General features: G+C 43.8%; 1 protein-coding gene across 1 annotated transcript in view; it reads left to right on the top strand.

The window, feature by feature from the left end:
• The window catches only part of LOC138363004 (synaptogenesis protein syg-2-like), a 233,697-nt gene that overhangs the window by 157,340 nt on the left and 62,690 nt on the right, over positions 1 to 13,667 (top strand). The gene's annotated exons all lie outside the window — the stretch shown is intronic.

Here is a 13,667-nt window from a genome sequence, read left to right as displayed (position 1 = left end):
TGAGTACACCTGTAATCAGAGTGGTATAGAGATGGGATATATTAAATGTGATGGTGGCGTACCTTGAGGTTACCTTGAGATGCTTCCGGGGCTTAGCGTCCCCGCGGCCCGGTCGTCGACCAGGCCTCCTGGACCTCCTGGTGTATGTCAAAACTATTATGTAGCTCCCATCTTGTAATTACACTCAGGTATTTAAACACACACACACACACACACACACACACACACACACACACACACACACACACACACACACACACACACACACACACACACACACACACACACCTATGGTGTGCGCACCTATGTGTCCCTGATAGCTAAATGGAAAACGCTCTGCACTCGTAATCCTCGGGTCCCTGTTCGATCTCGGCTGATGGCAGAAACAAAATGGGCAGAGTTTCTTTCACCCTGATGCTCCTGTTACCTAGCAGTAAATAGGTATCTGCGAGTTAGACAGCTGTTACGGGCTGCTTCATGAGGGTGTGTGAGTTTGTGTGGGAAAAAAATAGCTAGTAGTTAGTAACAGTTGAGTGATTGATAGTTGAGAGGCGGGCCGAAGGAGCAGAGCTCAACCGCCGCAGGCACAAGTAGATGAAAACAACTAGGTGAATACACAAGGAGGCCTGATAGCTACGTGGACAGCGCTCTGGACTCATAATCCTAGAGTCCGGCACCTTAACTCGACACAGGCTGTCATACCACCTTACTATATCATCTTACATAAAGAGGTTCAGGGACTAGCCTGGATCATAATATCTCTGAACAAACCGCTCGTGTGAGATAGATCTGATCGAATCGAATCCAAGACCTTAGGGCAGGTAAGCAGGAGATGGAAGACTGGGCGAGGATGCTGAAAACTTGAGCAGGGAACAGGATACAAGTCGTATTCTAACATGGGAGGGGATCAACAGAAATTTGACGATTCTTCTTTGATTGGTTAGTACTCCCACCGCTCTCTTTATCTCAGCGACTATCGCAAGATTTGCTGCCTGAAAATCTTGCGATAGTCGCTGAGATCAAGAGAGCGGTGAGAGTACTAACCAATCAAGGAAGAATCATAAAATTTCTTTGGAGCCCCTCCCATGTTGGAATATGTGGAAATAAACGAGCTTTGCTGGCTGCTGAAGACGCTGAAGGAGACCATATTGAATACTTCATACCTAAGACTCTTCTACAAATTAGAGGCATGGTCAGGCAACATCACCATGACAAGGTAACTGAGGAAAGGAGGATACAAGAACAAATCAGCGAATCTATACGATGGTACAATATGGTTGCAGCTGGTAATCTCAATCATTATGGATGAAGAGGAGGTGGCCGCAGGAGAGAATCAGTAATATCAAGAATTCGTCTTGGATACAAATGACCACTACCTGAGAGAGTGTGGACATCTAAGAGTTATTAGAAATATGTATAGAGTAATAAACCCCACATTGTTTGAGTTGGGAAAACACTATTTGTCAAATATAGATACTGTTCTTAAAAGACTCCCCCCATTTTGCACCCGCAAGATAACATAAAATTTTAAGGGTTATCGAATGTTAATCTTCTTGTTTGATATGCTGTTCACTTGAGACAGTTAAGCAAGTCCCAGCTGTGTCTGGGTACAAGTGACAAGATGAATAACTCAGCAGGTTTTCTTCCAATTGGGGAGTGTTGTACATGATGCTATGGCGGTATGTCCACTCACAGGATGAGTGGCGCTGCCCAATAAACTCGCCCCTCGGGGCAAAAATAAAAAAAAAAAATTTGGATACAAGTCGGAGGCGGAGGGGGTGGGGAAGAGCTTAGTGGATCAACCACTGCGGTTTTAACTTGGCACTGATACTGTGCGGCGTTCTCGTTGTCCATTTGGATCCATAGGCGTCGCACAGGGGCTCAGTTCTCGGGTAGCTGGCAGTTGGTGGTAGTTGATGGTGTTACTTCATTCTTGGGTCTTTGCTCGCCGGTCTTCTAACTTCAGAGCTCTGCTTACTTCTTTCTTCTGGCATTTTCCATCAAACTTGGATTGTTGGGCTTCATAATGTTCTTACCTCTTGTTGACATAGCCGTATTGTCGTTGGAGATTGGTGAGGAGGTCTCCATGAGGAAATCTTGGTCGGAGTAGGTGTTGAATTGGTGTTGTTTGGCGATGGGACTCGTACTGTGATTTTCTCGTCTAAAGAGTCCGAGGCATTGTCAGTAGCCGGTGGTTTTGTTTTCTATTCACAGCCTGGGATGGGCTCTGGTATCGTGAGATGATGGTTGCAGCTGCCACAAGAGTGTTGGCGGGGCTGCTGATCCGGCAACCAGGAGGCCTGGTCGACGACCGGGCCGCGGGGACGCTAAGCCCCGGAAGCACCTCAAGGTAACCTCAAGGTAACCTCAAGGTAGGTGTAGATAGTACGGCGGCGAACGCGTCGGCCGAGATGGTGATGGTAGCAGCGTTAGGGGCTGGAGAAGAAAGGGCTTCTATTTGTGCAGTGTGGTACTGGAGTCTGCGTGCAGATCGTCCTCGTGGGTGTTCTTGTTGCAGTCCCTGTGGCAATAGGGGAGGTGGTGAGACTGGCTTTGGGGGCGATGATTGGGTCCAGGCTATTGACAAGGTACAGTGTGTTGAGCTCAGCGACGAATCGGCGATTATCTGGTCCGGCGAGCCCCTTTGTTAGTAGAATAAGACCAGGAATGATGCCTTCGTGTGAGTCGAGGGGCTGTAGGATGTTTATTGGTTCTTGGTTCCCCAGTGGGGAGGCTGGGTCGCCTGATGGGTGGGCCCCTTGATTGGTATGGGTGGGGTTGCTTCTGGTTCGTTGGTGGGATCTGAGGGACTGGAGGCGTCGGCGGAGGTAATGGAAGGTTTAGCTTGTTTGGAGATGTTTCAAGATGATTTCTTGTCTGCGGGGGCAGCGGTGGAATGATCGCCTCTGCAGAGCAGGCAACATCGAGTTTCTGACTTGCAGATTGAGTAGTAGTGGTTCTTGACGCAGATGCTATACTTCTGGACGGGATGCTGATACTTGTTGGTGACCTGGGAGAACTCGTAGCACTTGAAGCACGGTTGTAACTCGTAGATGCGTTCCTTCTTCACTCGGTAGGGTGGTATCTTGATGCCAAAGCAGTTGATTCCTTGTGTGGTGGCTTGGTTAGCTGGATATACTAAGATAAAGGTTATTTTCATTGTTGGACGCTTGCCGTTGACCCCGCCGAGAAGCGTCCCAGAAAATATCCCCATGGTGTGGTTTTCATCCTCTATGATGCTGAGGGTCTCCCTTAGGCGCCTGTCCGTCATCCATTGGCTGTTCTCGCTGATAAAGATCATTCTAGCGGCAAGGAGTTGGGGCGGGAAGTGGGTTACGAGGTGAGCATTTTTTAAGTCGAGGTAGCATTCTTGTAGTGTTTCGAGTCCTCGCTCTCGAAGTAGAGTACGAAATCCACTCCTTCTTGGCCGATGTCGATGGATGTAACGCCGGCGATGTCTTTGGTGATCTTCAGGAGGTCGCTCTTGGAGAATGCTGTTACCTATCGTTCGTTACGGCTCGTGACCCTACAGCAGCCAAGCTTTAGTTACGTCTAGGGATACCACTGCTGCTCTCTTAAGCGGGTCACCAGTATAACCCCATGAATGATAACAGGCACAGAATTAAAAGTATATCTCCCTTTGGACTGAAGAAATATACGTATGCATTTTAATATATATATATATTTCATATACATCTCAATATTGTATATATGAACAGTGGGTCACTATTAAAGCAAACATCAAATATTGTCTCTCCCAGAATAAAAATCTACTACATGACACAACAACAAGTAAACAGACTTATCTCCCACATGTTACTCTTCCTGGTCCCTCGAAGCTACTGAACTCTCGCTCCGTCGCCACCCACAATTCTCTCCCGTCTGCCTCATCCCAGGATGAGGGATGGAAACTAAGGACTTTTTAATATTTAAAACTAATTGAACAACCACTTGTTCTCAAAACACACAAGAATGCAAATTACAGATAATAGTTACTTACAAAATATATAAGTATAATGCCACCTGTTTAATTGCAGAAAATAAACAATTACCTAAACTAAATAAAAGTGACATCTGGAACTCCCAACTGAACAGGTCCAGCTTCCCGAATGCTTCCCGAATTTAACAGGTATTAGACGTGTGCAAAGCAACCGCGCTCCTGTCTCCACTGACGCTGCCACACCACACGATAATTTACAAAAACACAATGTGTGTACATATACAGGCAATGATATAATGGAACAAAACAAGTTATTTTAAATTTATATACGTATTCTGCTAGGAGTACGTAACACTTCCACCTCCAAGAAAAAAAAATGCAATAGATTGAAGATCAATGGCATTTTTTCAAAGTAAAATGTATGACACTTGAGATTTATGGTATTGATTACACCAAACATGTATAAGTAATAAGAACACATTTCTGGACCAAAATGAAAACACTCCAAATATAGTCTTACAGGAAACTCAGAAATTTCAGTCTTATGACTATGTTCTACATGTGTCACTGGAGTATGCAAATTTATCTCTCCAAGGTACTATCTCATTTATTTCACTTTGTTTCAGATCATATTTCACACTCCTATCTACAACAGTATCATTAGTAGCATGAATAGAATTGTCAACAAAGGTAGCTGCTTTCACACAGTTATCATGGCAATTTAGCTTTTCATTTGTTTCTACTATTTCTCTAAGATCAGTTCCGTATTTCCATGTGATCCCTTTTCCACATGGTGAATTTTTCCAAGACAGCCTCCATTTTCCATTACTCCCTTTTTCTGGAGCTGAACTGCTTAAGTGAAACTGACTGGATGTTGAGTAGATTTGGGACTTCTCCTGGGTATGCTCTGACACAGACATCTGCCCTTCATCACTCTTGATCCTCTGTGGAACACATACTCTCGCCCAATGGATACTAAAATTAGAGAAATTAGCATTAAACCTCACAATTATGTATAAAACTTTCCCATTCATAGAACCTTCCGAAACACAAGACACCGACTTAGCAAACCTTTGACCTTCAAACCAAGAAATACAACCCAAGATAAGTGCAAAGACTACCTGATCGAACTGACTCAGATGATCCATAAGGAACACAGAAATCAATTGCCTCATAACTCTGTCATAACGATCAGTGAAAGAAAACAGGCATAGGCCTAGGCACCATATCTCAATCATAACTCTCAAGACAAGTTCACACCCCCTGATGGTGAACTTGAACACAACACACACTTTCATCAACCGTCTAGTCTTCCAAAAGACTAAATAAAACATGCCGAAAACTTTACAACCCTCACCATCACTTCCCAAGTGATTTACGTCTGATGACAACCAATCAACCAAGAGGTTTAAGGGTCTTAACATCTTGAAGATGAACAGCAGATTACCTGGGAAACACCCAAGGATAATCTGAAACCCTTCACAATGATTAACTCTAGGTAGGATAACCTTATCCCCCAACTTGAATTGCACACCTGGAGCCTCAAACATCTGCTCCCCAGTATGATTTAATCCTTCACCCACAATATGATTCTGAAAATCAACTCCAATATGACTCTGAAAGTCAACACCACACTTGAGTGGAACATACACTTTTATCACTCGTGCATTAAAATTAACTGGATCTGAATATAGAGACACTGCTCTAGCATAACTCACCACTTCCTCAGAACTGCTGGTTGCACAACCTACTTGAGTAAACTCTCTCTGCTCCACCACAAGGCTTGACAAAGATGTCCCACAGTCCATTACTTCACAAGAAAATGGCTCCTGCAGAATAAAAGTAGATTTCAACATCCTACACACACTCTGACTCAATGTACACAATGAGAAATACTTACTCCACATGGAATAAGAATCACAACTCCGCAACTTAGATCCAAATGCTACTTTACCACTCTTAATGATTTTACCAAAATTTCCTCCCATGACTTCTGGAGCTGCTTGGAGTACTGTCTGCTCACAATCAATAATATCACTACCAAGCTGGGTCACATCCTCACAGACAACTGAAGAGGGAGGCTCAATGGGTCTCCATCTACTCAACAGAAGCTGATCCTCTGGCTGCTTTCCCACACTCTCCAAAACTGGATCTACAGTACAGACTGTCTCCTTGCTTCTCTCTGAAATCTTAGGGTCAGTTCTACTCAAAGCACTTAAATGAAGGGAATCTGAAACGAGCGGGCAAGTAACAGGTAGTTTGACCTCCTCCCCTATACTATCACCTTGACTAGGGTGAGGCGGGGCCTCTACAACGGACTTACTCTCGACAACTGATTCGAAACTTGGAGGGAGCGGGAATACTTCTGCCAACCCGACATCTTGTCCTAAACCATTCACTTGGCTGGAATACAGAGTCGTGGCTTTTAAGTTTCTCTCAACTCCTGGCACAACGTTCGTAGTGAGTGGGCAAGACGATGGTACATGGACATCCTTTCCCAATTTATTGGAATAAAGCAGAGTCATAGTATCAGGCTTACTCTCAACAACTAAATCGGCCACACAGGAATCTGGAACAACCACATCCCACTTCTCCACTGAAGGGGTACTGGTTACTGGAACAAATGCTTGAGTAACAACATCAGAACTGACAACTGGATTTATAATAGTACTGACATCAGCACAGGTAGAATGGACAAAACCATCTTCTACAACAGGTTCATTCATAGAACTAACTTCAGCACAGGCAGAATAAACATGGTCTGCAACTGGCTGTTTACACAAACTGGGATCAATCTCACCTACAACATGATTTATGGCCACATCATTACCCAATATAACATCCACACCTGGGATGGGCAACTGTGTACTAACACCCACAGTGCATAAACTTGGTGTAATGGTGGATCTGAAATTAATGTCTATTAGAGGTACAGTTTTACATCCTGCAACACTCTGAAGAACAACAAACTTTCCAGTATCTCTCTTTTCAACATCAGAAAGAATACTGGATGAAATTATGGTTTGGGAAGCACCTGTATCACGAAGAATAACCACTGGCTTCCACTTCCCATTAATACACAAAACTTCACCTGAAGACATATATGGTGAATACTGTTTCACCCAATTGGGGTTTACAGTTACATGTTTATTAGTAAGTTTATTTTGCACACCTCTGCAATAAATGAGACCAGTTGGTCGTAACTCAGGGTGCAATATAAAACATGAATTAATTCCATGGCCTTTTCTCTTACAATGGGAACAAGACCTTACAGTGGACACACCTGTGGAACCAACTGTAGGTTTAGAAATAACCTTATTATTATTTGACATTCCTGACAATGAAGTAGCAGGGTTAGGTTTTGTAAGAGAAGAGCTCATGGGAGTAACTGGAGCACTAGGACGGGATGGATTCTGATAAGGAGTTCGGGGAGCATTATAATTTACTCTACGACTAGACTTAGGTGAAGTGGCCGTAAACTGGGCCTTAGTCAACAACTCATGCTCATCCGCGAGCTTTGACAGCTCATAAATGTCTGTTACATTCTTTTGTTCTGCCATAAAAGTAGACAACTGGTCTGGGAGACATGACAATACTTCTTCCATTATAAGAAGATTCTTTAGAGCATCAAAGTCAGTGACTGAAAGTGACTTTAACCATCTGTTGCAAAAATTCGTCTTCTGACGAGTAAAATCTGCTATTGTCTGATCACTTATCCTCCTTAGGTTCCTAAACTTTTGCCTGTGTGCCTCTGGATTTATTTGGTATGCATTTAAGATGCTTTTCTTTACAAATTCGTAATCAAAGCTATGAGCGTCAGGTAGGGATGTAAAAACCTCCTGACTACGCCCCTTAAATTGAGACTGCATAATGGCTACCCACTGATCCCTTGGCCAGTTCATACTGATGGCAATTTTATAAAAATGGGCAAAGAAAACCTCAGGATCCTCCTCATTGAACTTGGGTAACTCTATATACTTATGCGTCCTGATGGGATTATTATCACTATTTATTGAAACATTACTAGTATTTCCATGCCCAGCTGCCATACGCTGTGTTTCAAGCCTTAAGTTAGTGTCAGCCATTTGTTGTTGAATCTCTAATTGTTGCTTTTTTGTGGCTTCTATTTGCAACTGTGCCTCAATTTCTAAACGTCTAGTCTCAAGCTCCCTCTGCTGAGCTTCAGCCTCTAATATTTGCTGTTGCTGTTGAGCTTCAATCTCTCTTTGACGAGCTTCAGCCTCTAATATTTTCTGTTCTTTTTGAGCTTCAAGTTCTAATATTCTCTGTTCTTTTTGAGCTTCAAGCTTAGCATTGGCTATTTGCGCTTCTAACTCAAGACGCTTTAACGTCATCTGATCACTCGACTCCTCTCTTAACTCCTCTAGAATTTCTTCCTCTAACTCTCCATTCTCAACAAAATGTGTCACAATGACTTTCAATATTTGGGCTTTAACCATTCTATTGTTGGTGGTCAAATCCAACTGATTTGCCATTTGTATTAACTCAGTCTTTTTCAGGCTCTGAATCCCTTCAAAGTCTGGGTGAGCCACCAACGCTGCAACTTTCTCCTCCATCGTTACTAACACTTGGCACTTGATTCACAACAATAATTAAAAACAATGGCACTGCACTACACTTCACTGTAAAATTGTCACCACACTGAAAATTCGCTTGGCCTCACTGCACAAACAAAATATATAGGATGACTTACCTCAAAATCGTGAAACGTTGTTACTTGACACACAGGACAGCTTGCTTGGCACATGGAATAGTTCTTATAAAACACACAGACACTTAACACACTGGTACCTAGGAAGGCAAGGTTAGATTAGCATAATTAAGGTTAAGTGGGAACAATATATCCCGGCACAGGCCCCCATAACTCTTGTTACCTATCGTTCGTTACGGCTCGTGACCCTACAGCAGCCAAGCTTTAGTTACGTCTAGGGATACCACTGCTGCTCTCTTAAGCGGGTCACCAGTATAACCCCATGAATGATAACAGGCACAGAATTAAAAGTATATCTCCCTTAGGACTGAAGAAATATACGTATGCATTTTAATATATATATATATTTCATATACATCTCAATATTGTATATATGAACAGTGGGTCACTATTAAAGCAAACATCAAATATTGTCTCTCCCAGAATAAAAATCTACTACATGACACAACAACAAGTAAAACAGACTTATCTCCCACATGTTACTCTTCCTGGTCCCTCGAAGCTACTGTCGCTCCGTCGCCACCCACAATTCTCTCCCGTCTGCCTCATCCCAGGATGAGGGATGGAAACTAAGGACTTTTTAATATTTAAAACTAATTGAACAACCACTTGTTCTCAAAACACACAAGAATGCAAATTACAGATAATAGTTACTTACAAAATATATAAGTATAATGCCACCTGTTTAATTGCAGAAAATAAACAATTACCTAAACTAAATAAAAGTGACATCTGGAACTCCCAACTGAACAGGTCCAGCTTCCCGAATGCTTCCCGAATTTAACAGGTATTAGACGTGTGCAAAGCAACCGCGCTCCTGTCTCCACTGACGCTGCCACACCACACGATAATTTACAAAAACACAATGTGTGTACATATACAGGCAATGATATAATGGAACAAAACAAGTTATTTTAAATTTATATACGTATTCTGCTAGGAGTACGTAACAAATGCATGGTCGTCGAGGGGGATTAGTCCTGACTCTGAAGCGTTTATGGTGCATACAACGTCGCTGAATGCCTATACCACCCCTCTACGGGTCGCAGTGGATTTGGAATGTATGTGGAGTAGTCGAGCCTGCTAGTGCTCTACCCAGCCATGTTCATTAACTAAGGAGGCCCCCCTCCTTCTCCAGAATAATCAGGATGAGAGTGGGGTTGACCTAGAGTAATGTGCCTTGCCGACTATAACATGATTGGTACCTGTGGGCTGTAGGAGTGGACACGTCCGTTCCCGTGGCTGGTGTGCAGAAGAATCTTTCTTGTGATCTGATCTGTGTATTCACCTAGAAGTACTCACCTAGTTGTGCTTGCGGGGGTTGAGCTTTGGCTCTTTGGTCCCGCCAATCAACCGTCAATCTACTGGAGTGCAGATTCCTGAGTTTCTCGAGCTCTATCATATCTACATTTGAAACTGTGTATGGAGTCAGCCTCCACCACATCACTTCCTAATGCATTACATTTACTAACTTCTCTGACAGTGAAAAGTTCTTTCTAATGTCTCCATGGTTCATTTCGGTACTCAGGGGACCTGTGTCCCCTTGTGCGTATACCACCCATGTTAAATAATCCATCCTTGTCTAATCTGTCAATTCCCCTGAGAATATTGTATGTGGTGATCATGTCTTCCTGAGCTCTTCTTTCTTCCATCGACGTGAGGTGCAGTTCACTCAGCCTTTCCTCGGCACTCATGCCTCTTAGTTCTGGGACTAGCCTAGTGGCATACCACTGAACTATTTCCAACTTCGTCTTGTACTTGACAAGATACGGGCTCCATGCTGGGGTCATATACTCCAGGATTGGTCTTACATGTTCTGAAGGATTCCTTACACAGATTTCTGAAGGCAGTTGTGATGTTAGCCAGCCTCGCATACGCCGCCGATGTTTTTCTTTTGATGTGGGCTTCAGGAGACAGGTTTGGTGTGATATCAACTCCTAGATCTTTCTCTGTCCGTTTCATGAAGAACTTCATCTTCTAAGCGGTATCCAGTGTCTGGTCTCCTATTTCTGCTGACTAATTTCATCACCTTACATCTACTCAGGTTGAACTTATGTAGCCATTTGTTGGACCATTTTTTCAGTTAGTTTAGGTCATCCTGTAGCCTCATACTATCTTCCTCTGTCTTAATCCTCCTCATAATTTTTGCATCATCAGCAAACAATGAGAGGAACAAGTCTATTTCCTCTGGTAGATTATTTACATATATCAGAAACAGTATAGGTCCAAGAACGGATCCCTGAAGGACTCCACTGTTAACGCCTCGCCAATCAGAGACCTCACCCCCTCATGCGTGTTCCTTGTGATATGGGATCGTGATCTTGTGATCTATCTCTGATTTCAACAGAAATCAGAAATAGATCTGATTTGCTCGGAATTTGAAATGCTTGTCATCAAGCCATCTGTGTGGGACACTTATCTTTCCTATACCTGTAAATAAGAACGTTTGTTTGTCCGTCCGAGGCTGGAGTTCAGACGCTTGGGGTTAGTCTCATTATAATCGTCAAGATTACACATTGGTGGTAAGGGACTATAAGAGGCAGGTCGAGGTTGGCCCCACTGCCTCCCCTTTGATAGAGTCGGCTCCAAATGAGACTCTCGGCAACTCCTAAAATGCCGGAAATAGAGGTTTTATTTACCAGAAAGTTTTTAAGAGTTGTTGAGCTGTTCATCACTCACAATATTACCGCAAGTTGTTACAACGTTGCATCAAAGTAACAAGAGTTAGCATTGTGGTTACTGTGTGTGTGTTCGTTGGTGCATATATTGTATGTTCGAGAGAGAGTGAGAGAGTGAAAGAAAGTGAGAGAGTGAAAGAAAGAGAGTGAGAGAGTGAAAGAAAGAGAGAGAGTGAGAGAGGGAGAGTGGGAGAGAGTGAGAGAAGGAGAGAGTGAGAGAGGGAGAGAGTGAGAGAGGGAGAGAGTGAGAGTGAGAGAGTGAGAGAGAAAGAGTGTGAGAGAGAGAGAGTGAGAGAGTGAGAGGGGCTCACATACAGGAAGGATGGAGTAGTGACACTGTATTGTGAATGGAGGAAATATTCATGACGTATCTTTAGAGTCCCTCCAGACCCTCACGACAATGTCCTGCCCGGCCTGCTGCCCACACGATCACTTGAAGAAACAGTTCACACACGGTTGATATCCCTCGTCTGATGAGTCACACATCCAGCAAACAAAAGAACTTTTTTCTTCGGACTTTCGCTTATCAACATCCATTTAAACTTTATCAGAAATATAAACTTGATTGTCAGGATGTATAACTTAGGAGTGTTGTATATGATATAATGGACAGAACCAGATGTAGGAAAACACCCGAAAGAAGTTCTTTGTCTACATATTGTATGAAACAAACCAAAGGAAAGAAAATTGTGCCAAAGCACATTAAAGCCATTAATGGAAACTTGTTTAGAGAGGTCGGGACACCACGAGCATGGCTCGGCTCCTGTAATTGTAACGCGGTAATCACATGCACGCACACCACTCCTCCTCCTCCTCCCCCAACTATGTCTGGCTAAAGCTTCTCTTACCCAGCTCAAAGATATTTGAAAATTGCTTTAATGCTTCGCTGCGCCAGGCACGTCAACTCTAATTGTCAGTCAGTCAGTCTGTCAGTCAGTCAGTCTGTCTGTCTGTCTGTCTGTCTGTCTGTCTGTCTGTCTGTCTGTCTGTCTGTCTGTCTGTCTGTCTGTCTGTCTGTCTGTCTGTCTGTCTGTCTGTCTTTAGTTCACTCTATCTTTTGTTCTTTCATGATGTTCACTTGTTAAGTCAAATCTGGTGGTCGTATTTTCTATAATGTCACTTTGACTGTCACTCATACAGTGTGGCCCTCATCCTTCTTCCTTGTTGCTCGTAGCTCATCCTTCTTCCTTGTTGCTCGTAGCTCATCCTTCTTCCTTGTTGCTCGTAGCTCATCCTTCTTCCCCGTTGCTCGTAGCTCATCCTTCTTCCTTGTTGCTCGTAGCTCATCCTCCTTCCCTGTTGCTCGTAGCTCATCCTCCTTCCCTGTTGCTCGTAGCTCATCCTCCTTCCCTGTTGCTCGTAGCTCATCCTCCTTCCCTGTTGCTCGTAGCTCATCCTCCTTCCCTGTTGCTCGTAGCTCATCCTCCTTCCCTGTTGCTCGTAGCTCATCCTCCTTCCCTGTTGCTCGTAGCTCATCCTCCTTCCCTGTTGCTCGTAGCTCATCCTCCTTCCCTGTTGCTCGTAGCTCATCCTCCTTCCCTGTTGCTCGTAGCTCATCCTCCTTCCCTGTTGCTCGTAGCTCATCCTCCTTCCTTGTTACTCGTAGCTCATCCTGCTTCCCTGTTGCTCGTAGCTTATACTTCTCTGTTGCTCAGCCGTCTTCTCTGCTCCTTGTAGTTCATCCTTGTTCATTGTACCTCGTAGATCATCCTTGTTCATTGTTCCTCGAAGATCAGACTTGTTCCTTGAACTTTGTCGTTCAACTTTGTTCATTGTATCTCGTAGCTCAGCCTTGCTTCTTGACCCTCGTCTCCTGTTTCTCTTCACACACATACTTTTCAGCATCTGCATTGATAATGAAAACATGAAAGTATGCGAAGAAAATCCAGTTAGACTTTATGTACATTTCACAAACTAAGAAAAACAGATGTGGTAGCTCGTGCCTGGAGGTTACCCCCCCCCCCCCCACCCCCAACCCTCACATTCACGATGTAAACAAACATCACGTGACCAGTGACCAGCTGACAGTCTGTACACATGATCAATACAAATCCAGAAGGGCCGTGATGATCAATACCTTCCTTGCGTCTTGGCATTTTCCTTTGGATGACGTGAAGCTTCTTGAGAGTTTAAAAGTCCCACTAGCCGCCCCTCTACTCCGCTTCCTCTGCAAGGGCTCGTTGATTCTCTTGCGATATATACAAGAGTTCTTACATTCTTGTACAGCCACCAGTACGCGTAGCGTTTCGGGCAGGTCCCTGGAATACGATCCCCGCCGCGAAGAATCGTTGTTACAACCAAGTACTCATTTTACTGC

Source organism: Procambarus clarkii, chromosome 10 (genome assembly GCF_040958095.1).
Source record: "Procambarus clarkii isolate CNS0578487 chromosome 10, FALCON_Pclarkii_2.0, whole genome shotgun sequence".
In the NCBI taxonomy this organism is placed as follows: Eukaryota; Metazoa; Arthropoda; class Malacostraca; order Decapoda; family Cambaridae; genus Procambarus; species Procambarus clarkii.
The sequence above is the reverse complement of the archived record's forward strand: the minus strand, read 5'-3'. Positions and strand labels throughout refer to the sequence as shown.